The sequence below is a fragment of the Gallus gallus genome, chromosome 1 (genome assembly GCF_016699485.2).
Source record: "Gallus gallus isolate bGalGal1 chromosome 1, bGalGal1.mat.broiler.GRCg7b, whole genome shotgun sequence".
NCBI lineage: Eukaryota > Metazoa > Chordata > Aves > Galliformes > Phasianidae > Gallus > Gallus gallus.
The window spans coordinates 51716659-51736432 of record NC_052532.1 but is presented as its reverse complement, the minus strand read 5'-3'; the positions used below and the strand labels follow the sequence as shown (position 1 = coordinate 51736432).

The following is a 19774-nucleotide window of genomic DNA, read 5'->3' as shown; positions in this document are numbered from 1 at the left end:
CTGAGATTTCTACCAGTCTCTTCAACATTTGTGTCACTCTCCTCTTGAAATCAGCAGTACCACTGCAGATTGGTAATCTTTGAGCATAGTCATCATCATGGCCATTGGTTGACTAGACATTGATTGATTAGTATCTTGAGGTACCTGGTTGTTCTTGTTGGTACAGGGGTGGCTCTTTGGGAAGGAGGAACACAGTACCCAAATGTGGTGCATGGCTAGGCATGGCAGTCCCAGGGCCCCCCTCACTGGAGATCAGCCATCAGTGTTTCAAACTGACTGAGCCCTCAGCAAGGGACTTTGCAGCCTGAATACTGAGAGTGACAAGTGTTTTGGCAACCTGAGGAACCTGCTTGCCATCCTTGCCCAGCCATGTTACCAGCTGGGTGTGCAGGGCAGGGGATTTTGAAGCCACCACAACTGTAGATGTTGCCTCCAGGAAGGGTTGTTTGTGAGAACCTAGAGCTCTTCCGGGCTCACTCTTGCCAGACTGAGACCTCAGACACCATGTCAGGAAGATTTGTTCCAGATGATTTCCAATGACCTCTCAGGTATTTGGGAATATGTGGAAACATAGACAATTCTCCCTGGGTTTTTCTCCAGGCAAAGCCTTGCTGGAACAAGGTATGGGAGGCTGCAGAGACTGAAGTTCCTCTGGGTCAGCCCCTATGCTTGGCTCTTCTGTGTCCTTTCAGTTTTTGCCTGGCACTTCTGAGAAAACTATCACCCTTTGCTGTTAGTTCAAGGAGCTTCCTAGAAGAGGCTAGTCACAGTGGAGAAGAGTCTTTGTAAGAGGTAAGCACTAGGAGGAGAAAGTAGGAACAAAGCTTCTCCATGTATCTCTGAAGTGTTACTCCTACATTTAACTCATGGGCTATAAGTTATTAATCATCCTTCCACAATACAGTTACCTCAAGTGTCTGCTTCTCAGCCACGGCTCTCCTGAAGGGAAAGATTCACAGCCAAGCAGATTTCCCCACCACACTCTCACCTGCTACTTGCCCACGCAGTACAAGGCAAGTGGACAGGCAGGCTCTTTGAAAACCTGCTCACAGTGCTGGATGTCCAAAGTGTGCTGCTGCTGCTGCTCAGCAGGGCGCTTGGCCATTGGGCTGTCCAACCCTGCTTGCTTAAAAAGCCGTGGCACTGAGGAGCTGCTTTTCACCCTGGGACAACCTGCTGCTTGGTCTGGTCCTGGTTCAGTCCCACTGGTGTTCATGAGGGCAGCATGAACAGCGCTCATCCCATTGAGCTGCTGCTGTCTATGATACCAGCATAGAGCCATGGCTCCAGAAGACAGCTGCTTGCCTGTGCTGCCACAGCTTCTCCAATTCCTCCTAGCTCATCTGGGCAATGGATGGAGAAAGGATGCAGAATTTAGGTCATTTACATGGTGACTGGGAATAGGAGAGAACAAGATTCAGTTTCTGTTCTGCCACAGGCATGCTGCTGAAACCATTTCTTATCTCTGCCTTGGAGACCCACCTCATGAGATGGGGGGACAGCACTGCCCTGCCCTGCACTCCTCCAGAGGGCACAGGGTGGCTGCACGGCTGTCACAGGCTGTGTGTGTGCTCAGGGCAGATGCGATGGCTCAGAAATCAGCTCAGCGTGGAGAAGTCGGCTCTCATGCCAAGGTGGCTTGGCAATCCTCTCCTGGACATCTGTGGCCTGCTGGGATGGTGGGACAGCCTCCCCAGCTCCTGTGCCAGTGGAAGCCCCTCAGCCACTTGTGGGGAGGGTTTAGAGAAGCTCAGCAGTGTTTCAGAGGTCTGACACAATGCCCTTCTCCCATTCCGCACACGCCGTTTGCAAAGCCAGGGAGGGAAGAACCAGATTCCACACCACAGTTAGTACTTCTGAATACCTGAGCATGAGCACACCTCTATTTTGGAGAATGTGCAGGACTCTGGGACCCCTATAAGTAGAGAGGAATGATGTATCCTCATACATACTCGTTTTGCCCTTCCCATTCTTCCTGATGAACAACTTCATGCTGTGAACCCCAGGCAGGTGTTGAGCACTGTGACTTCTGCAAGCCCATGAGACACTCAAGCTATGCATTTCCACCCTCTCACTGCAGCTCTCCCAGCTTCCTGCTCTCCCCTCACCCTCCAGATCCTCTTCCCATTTCTCATTCTCATTCTCTACAGCCACCTCCCTCAACCCAGTATGTTGCTGTGGGGGCTCCCGGGGCAGCCTGATTTTGCATGTGCAGAGCAGCTGGGAAAGAGCTCTGAATTGTCTCAGGGCCAAAAAGGCATGGATGCCCAGGTCCATGGAAAACACCCCTAATCCTGGCTCTCAGCCTTCTGACACCATGGCAATATCCCAGAGCATCCCCCAAGATGCTGCTGGAAGTCCTTTAGTCAGAACCCCAGCGTTTACCTGCCCGAGCTTTGGAAAGCTTAGGAGAAGAGGCAGCGCTTTGGGCTGTGACCTGCCATAGAGCCAAGAGGGACTGAACGTCTAAGACGCATAGACATCAGCACTGACTGAGCTCTTGGTCTCAGAGGCCTCCTGCAAGGCGGCCAGCCATCGTTTGGGTACACACTGTCTATGCAGGGCAGCTGGCAGCTGCCGGCTCTGCTGCAGCGCGAGCCGGACCAAGTTACCCCTGATGGGAACCTGGCTCAGCGCTGTCGATAGCACGGTTTATTTTTGTGCTGCTTTGTGCAGCCCTGGCTTTTTCAGAAGTCTCGCCTGCCTGTGGAGTGCCATCCGTCGGCAAATAGTAAGTTCCGAAGAATACAAAGCTGCTCCCTTCCCGCAGGGAGAAGGGAATGCTTTTAGATGGTCAGGACTGTACATCTGAAAACTGGGAGCCAGAGGGAGAAGGAGAGGCATCCAAAAGGAGAGAGGCATCCAAAAGGAGAGAGGCAGACAAAGAGGGAAGAGAACAGAAAGACCTGTTTTTCCCAGAATGATTTGTGGTATTTCCATTTACGGAAAAAAGCAATCCGCTGAAAGCTTTCCTTTAGCCTCTCTCTCTAATTTAGCAGAGGTTTTGGCATGGTGGCTTCTGGAGAAATAAATAAAGGTGGCTGGATATAGCTGTTGTCTCTAAAAGCTCAGAATGATGGCTCGGTGTTAGCCAAGGATTCAGCACCTCCACACATTTCCTGTATCATTTTAGCAAGTCACTTAACCCCACTCTTCTGTCACAGACAGAGGGAATAACGGTATTTCCCTGCCTTGGGGAAACAGCCTGAGGATATTCGTATTAAAAAAAAAAAGCAGGAGATCAGATACTGGAGCTGTTTGGGCCAGAAATTTCTCCCCACTTTCCAGTTCAAACATAATGTGCTCCTCTTTGATGTGACCTTCTCCCAGATGAACACGAAGGCTGTGCCCACGTGAAAGACCTCCCAAACCCACACTTGTGATTCCTCCCTTAGAAGCAATTGTCATTGCAGATTAAACTGGTGTTTACTATTTGCCCATGAAAGAAGTGACGAAAACGGCACAGGAAGGGCAGGAGAGAGGACAGAGAGCTCAAACATTTCTTTCTGCTCCAAGATTCTGTTTCTGAGATTATTCCCTTTGGGACCAGGTGGCGAAGCTCGGAACTTGGAGGACAAATTCCAGAACTATACGGCAAACTGCTGGTATGTGAGCTTTACAAGTATTGCCAAAGGACTTGCAAGCCAGGAGAGAAAGTTTGCCATCACTGTCCCAAAAAAGGTGCTGGTGATATCAGCAGGGTGGGGAATGGGGTCTGCAGGGCTTAGCCTGGGGAAATAGTGGAGATCCTCTGGGAACTAAGAGCCATCAGAAGCCTCATCACCTTCTCATGTAAATGCGGTGTGCCTGCTTTGATGTGGCCTTCCCCAACATAAACGTGCAGCAGTGCATATGTTAAACAAAAAACCAACAGAACCCTAGCAACATAACCAGTATGCTGCATACATAATTCTCTCCCTGGGGAGAGGATAAAAGAACAAACCACATGTGACTGATATCAAGCCCCATCACTTAATGTGCCACTGGAAATCATTCAGATATTGTGGCAAAGAAGACTGTAAAAGGACTGATGCAAAATAGAAATTGATCTCACAGTTATTAAAGAATATCCCCCCTGCCTACGAGGGAGAACCATTATACCAGCTCTCCTCACCTTATCATTAATAATCGTGTTTATTACAGCTGCTGCTAAGGATCAGATAATAAAGAGGTTTTTCTGCAGTCAAATGGTACAAACACCGCCTTACGGTGCCTTGATGAGCCTGAAGGAAGGGCTATATCGCACTGCATTAGCCATGACCAACGCTGCAGCAGTAAGCAGCCTGACAGGAGCAATTCTGGGGGGATGACTCGAGTTGGGAGGCGGTTAAGAGATGGAAATAGAAGCACTGACATAGGTGGGCAGGGGAGGAAGAAGTGAGACACCACCACCAGGGAGGAGAGGGTGAGCGGAGCCAGGTTCCCATTGTGGCCTCATGGTGCTGGGCCTCCTCCTGGGCACCAGGCCTCCCTGCCTCCTCGTCCCACTCCACGGCCTCTGCGGAGGGATGTGCAACAGAAGCAAAACCTATACTTAAGAATATCCAAAGATTTCCATTTACAAGCACCCTCTTGTTATAGGCTTGTAATTTTCAAGAACGCCCGTGCCATTGCTTGGAATTTCCCGTGCTTTGTCACAGGCAGAGAGGGGGATTGGCTGAGGAACTGGGCAAAGGCTCTGGAAGGCGTTTTGGTGCAGAGACAAATCCAGCACGTTTGAGCTTTATAAGCTAAAGCATTGCGGGTGGCTGGTTTTCAGGCACTGCTAGACATCTGTCCAAGTTACAAATTAAAAAACCTAACACAGCAATAATAAAAGTCATTCAAAAAATCCTTCTTTTTTTTTTTTTTGCATACGTTCAGTACAAGCATTTCCCCTGGTAATCAATTGCCTCTATTTTCTAGACGTTGCCAGAATCAAACCTGAGCTGAATTTCTTCTAAAAACAGTAATAAGCAGAAAAACGTTGCAGGCTTAGCTAAAGCTATGGGTAAGTTCACTCCTCCTAATGTTGTATTTCTTGTATTTCCCAGCTGGAATGGAAAACAGTTTTACATCTACATATACAGCAATTGCATGTTGTGATTTCATGTAGACACATCAATGAAGGCATTTGAGTTTCTCTTGCTGTTGTTTTCCTTTGTGGTTTGATGGATGTGTAAAGCACTGACAGCATCTGTGATTCCTCAGCAGATTGTTTAGGAACTAATTCTGTAGAGACTGGTGCACAGAACCTCGTGAACTTCCACGTGTACAAGTCCTGCCACAGGGTTTTCAAGGTATGTCAGCTGAGCTGGTAGAAGTTGTTGCCTTTTCCATTTAAGAAGAGGCAAAACCAGTCTGCAAATGAGCCAAGAACCAGAAAAGGGATTGAGAAAAGGGTTTTTAAGTATCTGAGCTCGGATGTTGCAGCGCGATGTTGGGGTTTAACCTCCCAGAGCACAACTGGAGCACCGGAGCTGCCAGGTGAAGGGTGGAGGAATGAAAGCAGAGGACGGTCAGGGTGTGGAGAGAAGTCCTGACGAAACAGAAAGGGCAAATGAAAGAAATTGAGATATTCCGGAAGAAAAAAAAAAAGAAAGAAAGAAACACAGCCAAACCCAAACTGGCAATTTGTAGCAAGAACATTTGTGTGTGTGTGGAAAATGAGTCAAATGTGACACTACAACTGTGAGCCGAGTGACAGGAAGGGTGATGCAATTATCTGCAGTGAGAGAGAAATGATGTGCATAAGGTGTGGGAGGAGAGGAGCTGCTCCACCGCTACCACAGGCAATCCCAAGCTGCGGCGGCACATCCAGATGTCAGGGGAAGGGAGATACTAATGGAAGCCTGGGGGGAAAGGGGTGGATGGGATGAAGGGAGTGTTTAAGAGCTGTTGCTTCTTCTTTTTTTTTTTTTTTTTCCTTTTTTCTTTTTCCCTGTCACGGCAGCAATATCGTAACTAGGACAGTTTTTACATACAGAGATACAACATCAAACTCTCCGAAAACAGAACGTGTAAACACCATCCCAGCTGATGGGGACGTAGGCACTGAACGGCCTCCAACCTGAACTGAAAGCACACCGCTCAGCTGAGCCTGGTCCTCCCCAGAAGCACACAGAGGAAATCCTTGTGGCAGAAGATTTATGGTTCAGCTCATCTGCTGGGGTTGCATTTTCTTCCCGGACAAAGCTACGGTGCTGATCTGTGTGTATACATCGGAGGACAGGGCCAGGATTGCCCTGGAAGGTCATGTTTTGGGTGGGTGGTGAGATCATAACTCTAGGGGTGATTGGAAGTCATGGCGCACAGATACCAACACTCACAATTGCAGTGCCATGGTCAGAAGGCTTTGTGACCACCATTTCATTAGTCATTTTTAAATTATGAAGGAGGAGAAAAGGCAACTCAAATTTTTCACCTCCAACCCTGCGCTGCATTTATCTCTGACATATCCTGCTGGATCTTTAGGGAGAGGCTGTCCTCGGCTGAACTGGTGCAAACCCAGTGTGACCCTGAGCTGCTCCTTCAGCAGATATGGTCACAACCGAGTGAGGAATTAGGCTCAGCTGGCAATTAGCTTATGAAGTATGTGGTGCGCTTTAGGGTCCTTCAGGATGCAAAGTGCTAGATAAAAATTAGTTATTAATAATAAAAACATCCGAGTACCCCAGGGAAATAATCCAGAGAGTGGAGAAAGCCAAGGACAACGGCAGCTTTTGCTCCATCCTCCATATCCTCTGCCCTTTCAGCACTGCTGCCCCTCTGCAAGCCCCTCCAAGGTTTGGTAAGACCCCATCCCATGTGTTTAGCAATTGATATCTATAATGGGAACTAGGGGATCGGCTGCAGTTGCAAGACTTGGGGTGATTGGCTTTGCTGGGCATGCAAACCCTCTTTTGGCTAGGAGACAAGTATAGAGATGGTTTTAGGCAAGGAAGCAGAGCGAGGGCAGGGCTGGCTTTCCTCCAGCATGTCTGACACTGGGGGAACCCAGAGCCCTTCACGCAAGGCTGAGGAAGGTCCCCCAGCGCGGGGCTGTTGCACATGAGCGCAGCTGCCATTATGTGCTTACTGAGCTCGCCCAGGCTTTACCCAGCCGGGGAGCATCTCCAGTCCCTTTAAGATAAAGTGCCCTGGCGATTTTGCTGTCCCTTCAGGAAGCAAATGCCCTCAAAGCAATAAAGAAACTACGGGGAGAATAAGACAGATGTGAGGCACAGCAAGCCCATTCTTGCCAGCAGCTGGGAACAAAGCTATTGGTGTCTCCAATGGCTGGAGAGGGAACCTCCTGCCCCGGCAATGTCTCCTTGCTGGGAATAGTCCCCATTGCAGCCCCTTCCCCAGTGCAAACCATGCTGGTAAGCATAGCTTAGGCCATGTGGAGCTGAGTGGGGTATTCCACCAAAGTATGGCATCCAGCTGTGTCACAGCTCCCAACATCACCAGGTGAGCGAGTGCCGCTCTGACTAGGTGCTCCTAATCCACATCAAACACCAGATGTCAGAGTTGGTATTGCACAGATTTAATTTCAGGTCCCTTCCTTATGCAGCTAGAGAAAACAAACACCAACCCTCACAAGCAGTGTTAGCTTTCTGAGGCTGCTATTACAACATTAATAATTTTATTATTGTTATTCCTCCTGAGTTGCAGGTACCCCGGTGCTTTACAAGGAGACAAAGTGCCTTGGCACTCTCCTGAAGTGCTTGTAACAAAAGTTAGACTTAAGCACAGCACTGGGGTTATTTAACAAGCAAACAGTGCCAGCAGGGTGTTTGGAAGAGGGAGGTTTATAGCAGCACATGATCATGAGACATTTATGGTGGTGCGTGCGTCTGTATCCTGTTAAGTTTATGCTTGCTTTTAAAATGAAATCCACGGAGGGCAGAAGTGTGCCAGATTTAGGGATGATGCCTGCAAGAAAGGTGAGTGGAGGCCAGCGAGGGGAGGATGATCTGGAAAGGAGCAAGCAGATGGGAGGCTGTGAAGGATGAGTGTTAAAGCCCCTGTGGCACGACTGGAGCAGGTAGGGCTGCTCAGCCACCAGAACCCCTTTGAAGCTTGACTGCAAGCTGTGCTGCTGCACCAATATTTTTTCATTCATTGAACACACTAATTCATTACGAAAGAGTCTGGATCTATGTGCTAGGGCTAATCTCTGAAGCGTTTTCAGCTTCACTACACGTAACATTGCTCTTGCGTCCTGGGGAGGAGGCTATTCATAACAGGATAAAATTTACTCACAGTACCAGACTGGGGAATATCATTTCTAACGTGACCTGGTCCCGTTACACTCAGTTAGAAACCTGAAGGGCCGTTTCAGTGTTTTGAATCATGTCCGGGCCACCTCATGTGGTTAGGATCGGATTCCCTGGAGATACACCCATCAGAGCTTCTTGCCCCAAACCACACCTCTCTGCCTGCCCCATATGTTGGGTAAGGCAGGTTTCAGATCTGAAGCTTGCTATGAAACCTGCAAAACAAGAATTTGTCATGTGAAGGCTGCCAAAACCTCCTTCCGACCTTGCCCATTTTTCCCTGAAAAAATTCTCAGTTCTTTCTGGAAACACTGAGCTGAAATTCCAGCCCCTTCCCCACTTTCTAATTGACTGCTGCACTGACAGCAGCCTGCGAAGCAACAGAGCCTTAAAATGCTGTGCTGCACCTCAGATCTTACCCTCGTGATCCTACCTTTGTGCTGGAGCTGCCTGTCAGGACGTGTGCCAAGATCAAAGAACTGCAGCGTTTCAGCCTCACTTTGTGTTTGCCTTTCCATGAGTAAACCCTTTTTTATTTTTTTCCTCGTGCTACAGCTGCAGCAGAAAGCCTTTCTCTCTAGCAGGTGGTCAGGGTTTTTCAGAGGAAATTTCTTTGAGGGTTACAAAGACTGTGACTTGATCACCTGAATCCCAGATGAATGAGGTGAATGCCTGAACTGTCGGCTTACTGACATTTTCAGTACATCAGACTCGTGGTTTTGGTCTAGAAAAATCTCTTTTTCTTTCTTGTCGTCCCACCCAGTCTGCCTCTCTCCTCCATGCACCTTTCTCTGGTCCAAACTGTCTTTCCTGGAGCTGCTTTTAGTGAACATTAAAATGAGATTTGGCCAAGCTAAGACCTAACCGTGCAAATGCTCAGCCTCTGCCTCTATGAAGGGCTTCTCTCCTGATGCAGTGCGCTTGTGCAGCAAAGCAGAGGGGGTTAATGCATCGCAGCAAGAGTGCTTGGCTTTGCCCAGCCACCGGGATCCTGTAACAATCCCGGTGCTTGGAGATTCCCCGGCAGGGAGGGGAGAAGATAGAGCATCTCTTGACTAGCTGGAAGCCCTGTGTACAGAATACCTGTGGAGACTGGCAGAGCAGCGTGCAAGCTGGGACTGGATCCCTTCCAAGCATCAGAACAAAACTGAGTCTCTCAGTGAAGGATGCTAAATTTTGACAACGGGAAAGGAGCAGATAGACAAAGGGTGAGTGGGAGGGGAAAGCCTTTCCCTGCTAATGCTGTCTACTCGTACCGTGAAGCGTTATGTATTTCCACATGCCTTCATGTGTACGTGGCACTTTACTGGCAGCTACAAAGGCAGACTCTTGCCCTAGAGTTTCATTACACAAAGACCCCGACCTCTGGGGCACCAGCTCAGCTCTTCCAAAGGGGGATTCCAGCAGTCAGGCCTTTGGGCTGCATCCACGAGGCCTGGATCCTGCTTCTTGTAAGGCCAATGGGAAATCACTGGGAACGTGATTAGGTCTGAGGTGTGCAGGCTGGAATGAGGAAGCATCTGAGAAAGGTCACAAGCTAAGTCATTGCATGTTCATGTCTTGTTTGCTCCTGGCTTTAGCTGGGTATCTGAATCATTCCTCATCTGAAGATGCAATGTAGTAAACAAAGTTAATAGTCAGAAGGGGAAACGCTTGCCAAGGACACGGGAGATGTGGAAGTCATTAGCACAGGAAGACCAGCTGCACTGAATGAGCCCTGAGGGTGGGTGGCAGGGAGGTGGCCAAGTCTGGGCTTGAGATGGGGAGAGAGAAGCAGAACTATGACTTTAGGGACGTGAAGCAGCTGGGGAGTGGGAGTTGTGCTGGGTCAGCACACAGTAGGGTAGGGGACAAAGGGAACCAAGCCCCAGCAGAGCCATGTGATGCCCTGGAAATGAAGTGAGGAGCTGAACTTTGATGTCGAAGGAGGCTGGGAGTCAGCATAGGGATTCGAGCAGAGAGAGTGACACAAGTGGAACAGCAGGTAAGGAAAAGATAACGCTGCTGTGCACTAGACTTTCAGTGTGAGTATTAAGCCTACCCTACAGTCCTGCTGGGCCTCTCCGTCTCCCAGAATTGAGTGGGTTTGTGTTTTTGTGATCTAGAGTGAATAACTGCAGCACTGCCTCTGGGTTACTCCTGCCTAATCAATCACCCACACGTCGGGAGCGACAATTCCCAGGAGGAGGCGGTCACAGGGAAAGCGCTGTCTGCATGCAATGGGATGAGGCTGTGGGTACACTGTGGGGCTGAGCACCTCCTGTCCTGGCCCACAGGTGTTGGACACCACAGAGAGGAAAGCAGTGGGCTTGCCCTCATTCTCAAGAGCTCTCCATTTCCACATTCTGCAGGGTTCCGGGTAGATCAGTGCTGCTCTCTCTGCTGTTTATTGCAGTTTCTCTGGATCGTGTCCAACCAAGGGTGCTCCTCGCAGGACAGAACCGCCACCATAAGCAAGAAACCTCCCCAACCATGTGGATCTCCCACAGGAGAATCTCCATCTCCCACCTTCTGTTCAGGGTAACATCTGGGACAGAAGGAGCAGAAATCACACAGCAGTCCCTGAACAACAGCCTCTTTTCCCGAGACACATGGAAAACAAGAGCTAAAGGATGAGCACCATGGAAGATGGAGGGAGGACAGAATTCACCTCTGCACGGCAGCCAGGGACAGGATGTGCCAGACCTGGGTACCAGGTTTCAAGTTTAAGCTCAGTTAGATCATTGTGAGAGCAAGGACAGCATCCGGACCACTAGGCTGTGAAATGAGATGGATTCAGTTTCTGAAACTGAGTGGATCCTCCTCTATTTAGTTATTTTTTAAACAGCTCAGCTCTCCTTCGCTCCTAAGACAGCGGCCTGCATATGAATTTCTTCTTTTGTTACCTTCTACAATGCTTCAAATTTCTTACAGTCTTTGTTTTATTATTCTATGGTACTCTATTTACTTCTCCTTCCTTCCCAAATATTGCCATGCAGTTTCTCTCCTTAAGCTCCCTGACCTCTGAGACTCTGCCTAATGAACCCAACTTTTCCATCCCTTCCCACTGCTGCCTCCCTGGGTTTGCACCACTTCTCTGTTGTCTCTTCATCTCAGGATCACACTGAACTTTTGATTGCCTTCAAACATTCTGCCTGCATGCCTACTAGTGTTCCTCTGCTGTGTAACTGGCTCCCTCCTTTCCTCTCAGTCCATTATGGCAATACCTGCAGAGATGCATAATCTCCATTTCTGTCCAACACTGGCTGCATTAAAGAGCAGAAAAAAAAATATCCATCACTTCAAGATCTTCCTCAGGATACTTTGTCCAGTCTCTGATTTTCAATCATTTGGCTTGTACCATCGGAAATGACAGTATGAACCCCTTCTCCATGTCCAGCAGGAGACTTAGGGCAGTTCATTATGGGTAGTACTGCTCCTATGTCTCCTCCATTTCTGCTGAAGAGCTGCCATTAGCTCTTTCTCTCCAGTTCTCAGACTCTGCTGTTCTTCCCAGAACACCCATGTTGTTCTCACCTAGTCTTTTCCCAGACATGTACAATATACTTTTTTTGTCTTTTAGTCACAGATTGCCCTGATTTAGCTCACCTAGGCTTAACATCTCTCTTTCCAGAACCTTTCTCATGGCTCTCCTCCTACTCTCTTTGTGGCCTTGGAAGCATCTGACATAATTCATTCACTCAAGAAAACAACCACTTCTCTTGACCCTGGTACCTCTCATCATTTAGGCCTATCTCCTTACTCTGTCTTTTTTACTTTACTCCTGAATCCAGTAATTCCTTAGCTTCTGGTGCACCGCTCAACTCTTTGAAAATAAGCCATTATCTGCTGTGCTCCCAGGCTCCTGCACTGACATTGGCTTTCCATTTAACAAGCACCCAGAGCCTCCTTATTCTTCATAGAGTGCTTAAGAGAGTCGCTCCCTCTTATCTCTCCTACATGACTGTCCTCGGCCATTTTCACTGCAGGTTCATGCAGACCGTAGTGCAGAAATCTAATGATCTCCTTGCTGCTAATGATGCCTGGCCCCATCTCTTTTTCACCTGGTGGCAGCTTTGTGAAATGGTTGCCCGCTCCATCCCTCTCAGGGTATTCATAGGGATGAGGGTGCTCTGGTTTCTTAGCAGCTGCTCAACTTTCAGGCACTTCTTCAGACAGGGATGCCTCTTCTGTTCTGGGATCCCTTCTCCAGGAATAAATGATCTTTTATGTATTTTTCTAATAAAAATGATAATCGTACTTAACATCCACTCTAGTTTACATCTGTAGAGCTGAGAAGTATTTGGAAAAATCAGTAAGCATCATTTTCTCCATTGTAGAGATGGAAAAGCTGAGTCACAGGAGATATTAGGGCCAATGTTTTCATGTGTTCATTCATTTTATGCATCTCAATTTCTGGGAATTCTGTCTGAAATAACTTAACCTAATTGCTTTGCTGTAGGACTTGAAAGGGAGCAGTAGGTCTTCAGCACCTTTGAACAATACCAAATAGAGCAGGAAGTGCAACATATCTGAGATGAGCACTCAGAAATGAGCAGCTATAAAAATGCAGTTGTATAGTACCTGATCACGGCCATACAGAACTCAGTTACTTCTGGCATCAGAGCCAGAGACTCCATTCAGGAGGATACTGCTGCTTCATGGTCTTCTGCCTTATGTGGTGGAGGGGTGGTGATGCTGCAAAGCATCCAGGTATTCTAGAAGCTTCAAATTAAATCTGCTGTTTGTACTGTGACATATCCATACCTCCTCAGTTGTTTTTGTATGTGCTCTGAGGAAGGGAGAAAACCCTGCCCTAGAAGATGTAGCAGTGTAGCAGCTGGGCTTGCTGTCAAAATTATGAAAACATTGGTTCAGAATTCTTCCTCTCACACAGCAAAGTCTTCACCCTGGATTTTCTCTATTTTAGATGAGTGAGCTAATTATTTGGCTCTTTTGATTGCCTCTTCCCTTTCTTTCCTGACTAGTGATCCCATCTTAGATCTAAGCAACCTTTTCCACTGAGACTAGAAAGCATGTTCCGACAGAGTGCCAGCTTCAACAAACTGACTTCACAGATGAAAAATGTGTTTCAGAAGAAAATTCCTGTGAGCTCTACCAGTCACTTTTAAGTCAATAATGCTCAAATACACACACCTTTTATATCTTCACTGGCTCTTCCCTGCTTACCTGCAGTACTTCTTGTCTAAGAAAGCATATGGATTTGTACCAGCTTTTCTCAGTTAACTCCTTCACAGCTAGAATAGGTCCTCTTAATCTAAAATGCCTCAGATAATCCATCTTTCTTTTCTGTCCTTCTTTGAGATCTGATCTGCATATGCTGGGCATAACTGGGGCCTTATTTTTGCCCAGAGAAGCTGTGGGTGCCCCATCCCTGGAGGCACTCAAGGCCAAGTTGGATGGGGCACTGAGCAGCCTGTGCTGGTGAGACTTTGAGGTCCCTTCCAATCCAAACCATTCCATGATTCTACAATTATTCTGAATTTTTAATTCATTTTCCCTACCTACTTATGTCCCAACTGCAGATCTACCAGTCCCCATGTCTACAGCATAGTCTGACCGTTGCAGCTTTCTTGCTCCACACTTTTCCAAATTTGTGTGCACAAGAAGACACAACAGCACTGCATCTTTGCCTGCTCATCTCAGGCTCTTTGTTTCCGATTCATTTTGAGGCAAATTTTCAAATTCCTCTCCTTTGTTTCCAAAAGTGATTTGCTCCCGTCTGTGCCATTACTCACATTTCTCTGCCAGTGCCAATTTCCTCAGGGTCCCACACAGCTTCAGCTGTTGACCTATCTTTTTCAATTCTGCTTCTTTGGCCTGGGCTCTCTCTCTTCTCTCTCTGTCTTGATTTCAATTGATCTCAGATTTGCTTCCAATTGTTTTTTAAAACTTCATTCTTGTATTTTTCCACTGTGAAACAGGACAACCTACATTCTTCCAGCGCAGAGTGCAAACGTTATAAAAGATGGGATTTAAAAGCAATGTAGAAGTACAATTCTGTGCCTGATCAGTAGAAAATCTTTCTCTTTTTTGAAGGGCCTGGGAAATGTTCACTCCCACAAAACAATTAATCCTTACTCCCATCTGTTTTTAAATCTTTCTTGGAGGAAAGTCATGATTTCCCCTAATTTGTTTGTTGATTGACATTTTTTGACAACACAAGGTCACTTCAACCTCTGATTTGTTTGCTAAACTGTTTCTGTCAGCATTGCTTTAACTATATGAGATGTGAAATATAGGGTTCTTTTTTTTTTTTCTGACTGGACATGTATTCTGAATGACTTTTAATCCACACAGTCATCTGGAAATGGAAAATGTTTTACTTTCCATAGCTCCTTCCCCCCCAAAAGATATTGCCCCCCAAAAATGCTATTTGGCAACCATTGTCATAGAGTGTAAATTCTCAGTTTCCTACAAACAAACGTTCCCAGTAACAATTTGGTAGTGGCTTTAACTTGTTAATAGCAAATACTGTTTCACTGTAGTTTCAACATCTGCTTTTTACAAACGTCTTCACTTAAATGTTGCTGTTTGGGTTAAAATCCATGCCAGTAAATATGTTGCTGGAACACTCGCAGAAGGCAGATACAAATGGAGTGAGAACACAATCGAAGCAAATTTGTTTAACGTAAATTGAACGATCACACAGAAATGTTTAATGTGCTATTTACCAGAATCCATCTTCTCACGTGTCTGATGGTCACCACATAATTTTTGCAAAGTAAGACACCAGGTTCTGACAATCCCATCGGATGGTGGGAGTTAACCAGAAGCGGGAAACGCAGCACACCGAGATTTCATTAGGAGAATAGCCTTAGAGGCTACTCCAAAATTCAGGTCACATACACTGTGCAGTCCAAATGTATGCATGCGCTCAGTCCCACTTTGACTGCAGCTGCAGAATCCCTCCTTGATGAAATAAGCCATTTAACAAAGAAAATGTGACTGGGGAATCAATACTTAAGGATAATGATAGGTAGAGGGTATGAATTGCTACCTTCTCCTGGCGGAAATATATCAGCTTTCTCAATTACTGGTCTACCCAGCTACGTTTCTTTCCTTGGCTGCTCTAGGAATGCTTCTGCTGTGGCTCAGGGCAGCCTTGCAGGTACTATTATGAGCACCACATCACTATCTGGCTTATTGGGTGGCAAGGGACAGACGTGGGGGAGTCTGGCGTTGGTAGAGATAGCTGAAGTTGTGTGAGTTATGTGCCGGCAGGATGGAGAAAATGACATATTACAGCGGCTCACACTGCCTCCAATTCACTTAGCTCAAGCTGTGAATGCAGCCAAATGTATACGATTTGCCGGAATTTTTATTACTTATAAGCTCCCATCTTCTCCATCCCAGCCAGCCAAACTGCTCTCGTGGCTCATTGGACAAAAGGCTCCTGAGTGGGGAAGTCCTGGAGCTCATTCCCAGATGTTGCATGCAGCGAAATGGCTGCAGTGCAGTCGTGGCTGCGGGTAAATCAAGGTGGTAGAGGAGCCGGCATTGCAAACATCTGATGAACCATTTAAAAGAGAGCTGACAGAGCCGACAGTGCTACCGCATCCAGCTCTGGATCAATCGTGCTCCTGCACACCATTACATGCCTAACGTATGGATTATAAGCTAGCTATAAAACCGATAAGCAGCCCTTGAAAACACTTGCATTTCAGACCCAACAAAACACCAAGTGCTCAGCTACCATATGCAGTGCTGTGATGCTGTGCCACAGGGTATACTAGTGAAAATAAGCACACAGATTGGGGGCCATTTGCAAAGCCATTTGACTGGGTTCCTCTGGCTGCACAGCTCTGAGCAGGGAGTGGAGAAGCCACCTCCAACGCAGCCTCAGCTCCCAGCTGGGCACTGGGCTCTGGGATGTGGGATTAATGGAATCATCGAATCATAGAGTGGCTTCAGTTGGAAGGGATCTTAAAGATCTTTGAGCCCCAACACTTGCTGTAGGCAGGTCTGCCACCCACCAGCTCAGCTGCCCAGGGCCCCATCCAAACTGGCCTTGAACCGCCACAGATGGGGCACCCATGGCTCTCTGGGCATCTGTGCCAGCACCTCACCGCTCTCTAAGTAGAGAATTTCCTTCTGAGATCTAATGAAAATCTGGGAAGGTTCCTCTAGCTGTGGGTTTGCTTTGATTGAACTCGACCCAGAGTGGGCTAGATGAAAGCCTTTTTCTGTGTTTATCTAACACGTATCACAGCAGGAGATGCTGCTTTTTGAAATACTTACTGTTTCTAATTACAACCCAGGGTTTTCCAGATCTGTGGCATTGGCTGACAGACTGTCACGTGGTCTCAGATTGCTTTTTACTGTGTTTTTGTCCTCCCATTTGTCCATTGGGCCATTGAACTATTGAGCAGCCCTGGCTGACACAGTTTTCAGCCCTGGGACTTACAGCAGCAGATCCTCAGTGCATAGGAACTATGAACCCTTATCAAATTTAGTGAAAAAAAACAATAGAGCTTTTTGTCTGAAATAGCTACGTTCATTGGTGTTGCTATTAAACCTTTCCTGACCAGTTTGCACTGCATTACAAAACTACTAAACTCCCTGTGCTGTTGGCCAATTTCCTGCATAAAGTGCAAAACAAATGTGATTTCACAAGGATATTTTTCTCCTTGTCCCTCCTGCCATCAGCAGCTCATTGCCTCCTGGTGCAGGAATCCAAATCCAGCAGCACCCTAGCTAATCAAAGAGAGCTGCACTGGGTTCAGACACCTGCCCCTGGTCCCAGGGCTCTGAGGATGACCCTGGTGGTCGGAAATGCCTCCAGCCTCACTCTGAGAGACATAAATTGCTGTAACATACACAACTCATGTGAGAGGTGACTCACAAAGAGGAGTCTGCTCACAGCCAGAGAAGAGGAGAGTCTCACGTGCATCTGACTGCAAAGGATTAGAAGTAAGATGTGTGAGATTTCACCTTCTGGTCCAGAGATGCACAAGAGATGTTTCCATGGATTCATAATCTCTGATGTCCACCCATGAACTCTCAAGGGCCTTGGTAATGAAGATCACATTTTTCTGCATTTTTCTGCATTTCTCAATCTCCAGCCTCTCTCTACCTTTTTTGGAGCAGTTCATTGATCTTCTGTGTGAAACCTCAGGAGCTCAGTTCTGTACTATCAGACATGACAAGGCTCTGTCTTGATGTGTGCCTCTTTCTCTCTACTTTGTGCATCACTCTGGAGAAGTCATACAGTATGCCTTCTTTGGCCTTCTTACAAGAATCTGGCCCGGCAAGGTGTGAAGCTTATATTGGTTTGAGATCTAAGGTGGGCTTTATTCAGTCCTGGATTGGTACATAAGGGGGGCTGCTAGAGTAAGGAGCAGTGATAAGTTTCAAAGATGTGATGCACAAACCAACAAAATCAAAGTATTCATTTTTAAAAAGCCATATGCTTTTTAAATTTATGAAGTTTGAGAATCACTGTGCTTTAGTGATAAACAGCATTTGTTTGAAGTTCTGCTGGGATATGATATCAAACCTGACTCTGGCTATATTAAGTCCAAAGCCACCTAGACTGGACTCATAACTGACCCTGCTCTGAGTAGGCAGGTAGACTAGGGACTTCATGAGGTCCCTTCCCACCAAAAGGCTTCAACCATCCTATAACTCAAACTTGACTAACACAGCTATCTGACTGCCTTTTCTTTCCCAACACCAAGTTCCCCATGATTGGAGGGTGTCTATAAGCAATCACAACCAGAGGTGAAAGTCAGTGTTATGTCATCGCAAAGCCTGGAAACCCAGTACTAAAATACATACACAGCATGATAATGGCCGGACTATAAATACCTACAGAGCAACTGTAAAATTTCATCCTGTCACGGGATCCAGCTGCTGAACTTGAGCTATAACTAGAACTTGCAAGGAGAAAAGGAATGAGATTGAAAACCATGTATAGGGAAAGGCAGGCTTTCCCAGACTAGCTGTGTATTGACAGACATCTGCGGGGGCATCATACATTAAAGAAAAAGAAGCATACATAGGAGTCTAAACAGAGGGAAGGGTTGAGTGCTCCAGCAGATCCACTCCATTGGCTGGTCATGATGATAAGGCTTATCATAACTGATAAACCTTTGAGTTCATTTGAGATGGAAACCCAGGCTTAAGATTTATGATGCATTATTATTTCCAACTTACCAGTGAAACCAAATGAGAGAAACTGAACTCCAGTTCAGGCCACAAGTGCCTTTTTGACTTGGGATAAACATGGGCCCAACACATATGAGAAGTGCTATCCACAAAGCAGGAAAAAGGGATTCCTGAAATCATAGAATCATAGAATCACAGAATGGTTTGGTTTGGAAGGGATCTTAAAGATCCAACCCCCTGCCATGGGCAGGACTGCCACCCATCAGGTCAGGCTGCCCTTGAGCACTTCCAGGGATGGGGCATCCACACATCCTGATGAAGCAGTGCCAGCAGCCAAAATGCAACGCATTTAAGTGGAAAACAAAAACTCGTAGTTCACAAGAAATTGCAGCAAATATTCAACTGCCACTGACTTTTAAAACCATCAGTAAGTCCTAGCTACTTTCCTCCTCAGCCGTGGGCATGGGGTTTCCTCAGAGGCTTGCCAGGTCACTTCTAGACATGCACTTGCTGTACAAGAAAGAATGGGGGTTATTATCTTTGTCCCCTCTCCAGTGGGGTTTGTACAAGTGCATTCAATTACTGCAGTGATGAGACTGGTGCAGGCAATGGGGTCACGACTGCAGTTGCCTTGGTCCTTCGAGGGTCTCTGGGGAATTGTAGCCCTCTTCTCTAGGAATGCAGCTGCACACTTTCAACCTGCATTTATCTGACAAAGCAGCGTGTCTGGGATCGAAGTTCTGCACAACAGGATTCTTCATAATGGACTTGACAAATCTGGGGCAGTACAGAGAAAATCTCCTTGCAAGGGAACAGGTTCAGGTGCACTGACACGGATTTTCACTCTTCAGCAGATGGAGGGCTATTTGGAGGAGCAACACTGGAGATGGCGTTATTGCCAGGACCTGCACCCTGGGGTTGAGGGGAAGGGAACTGTTAAATGGTAAAGTTATGCTGTTAAGAAACTCTCAGACAACTCCAAATCCATTCATCCACTCCAGCAGAAGGAATCAATGACCTTGAGCAGATACTTCTATTATAGGGTTACAGAACTTAAATTAAAAAATTGTTGTCCTTGAGGAATGTGTGCAAGGAGAGTTATGAGAGATATCTGAAGTAAGAATCTAAGATAAAGCGAGAAGTGTACAGCTATCCACGCAGATGGAAAGTGGTAGTGCTGACTGGCCCAACATTCATTTGTATGTGGATGGTGTAGTCTGGGGATGAGCTGCCAGGGATGACTGAGCACGTTCTGTCCCTGAGGATTTCTGCATGGGATCCTTAGTCTGGGATCTCCCTGTGAGCTCAGTGAAGTGTACACCAGTTCCAGACTGTGTTGCCATGCTCCATAACCTGTGGGAGATGAGCAGTGTAAGAACAGTCTAACAACCTTCATACCTCTGAACTGAAGGAAATGTCCCAGG

General features: G+C 47.0%; 1 protein-coding gene across 3 annotated transcripts in view; it reads right to left on the bottom strand.

Annotated features, from left to right (window-relative positions):
* The window catches only part of CACNG2 (calcium voltage-gated channel auxiliary subunit gamma 2), a 56271-nt gene that overhangs the window by 4861 nt on the left and 31636 nt on the right, over positions 1-19774 (bottom strand). The gene's annotated exons all lie outside the window — the stretch shown is intronic.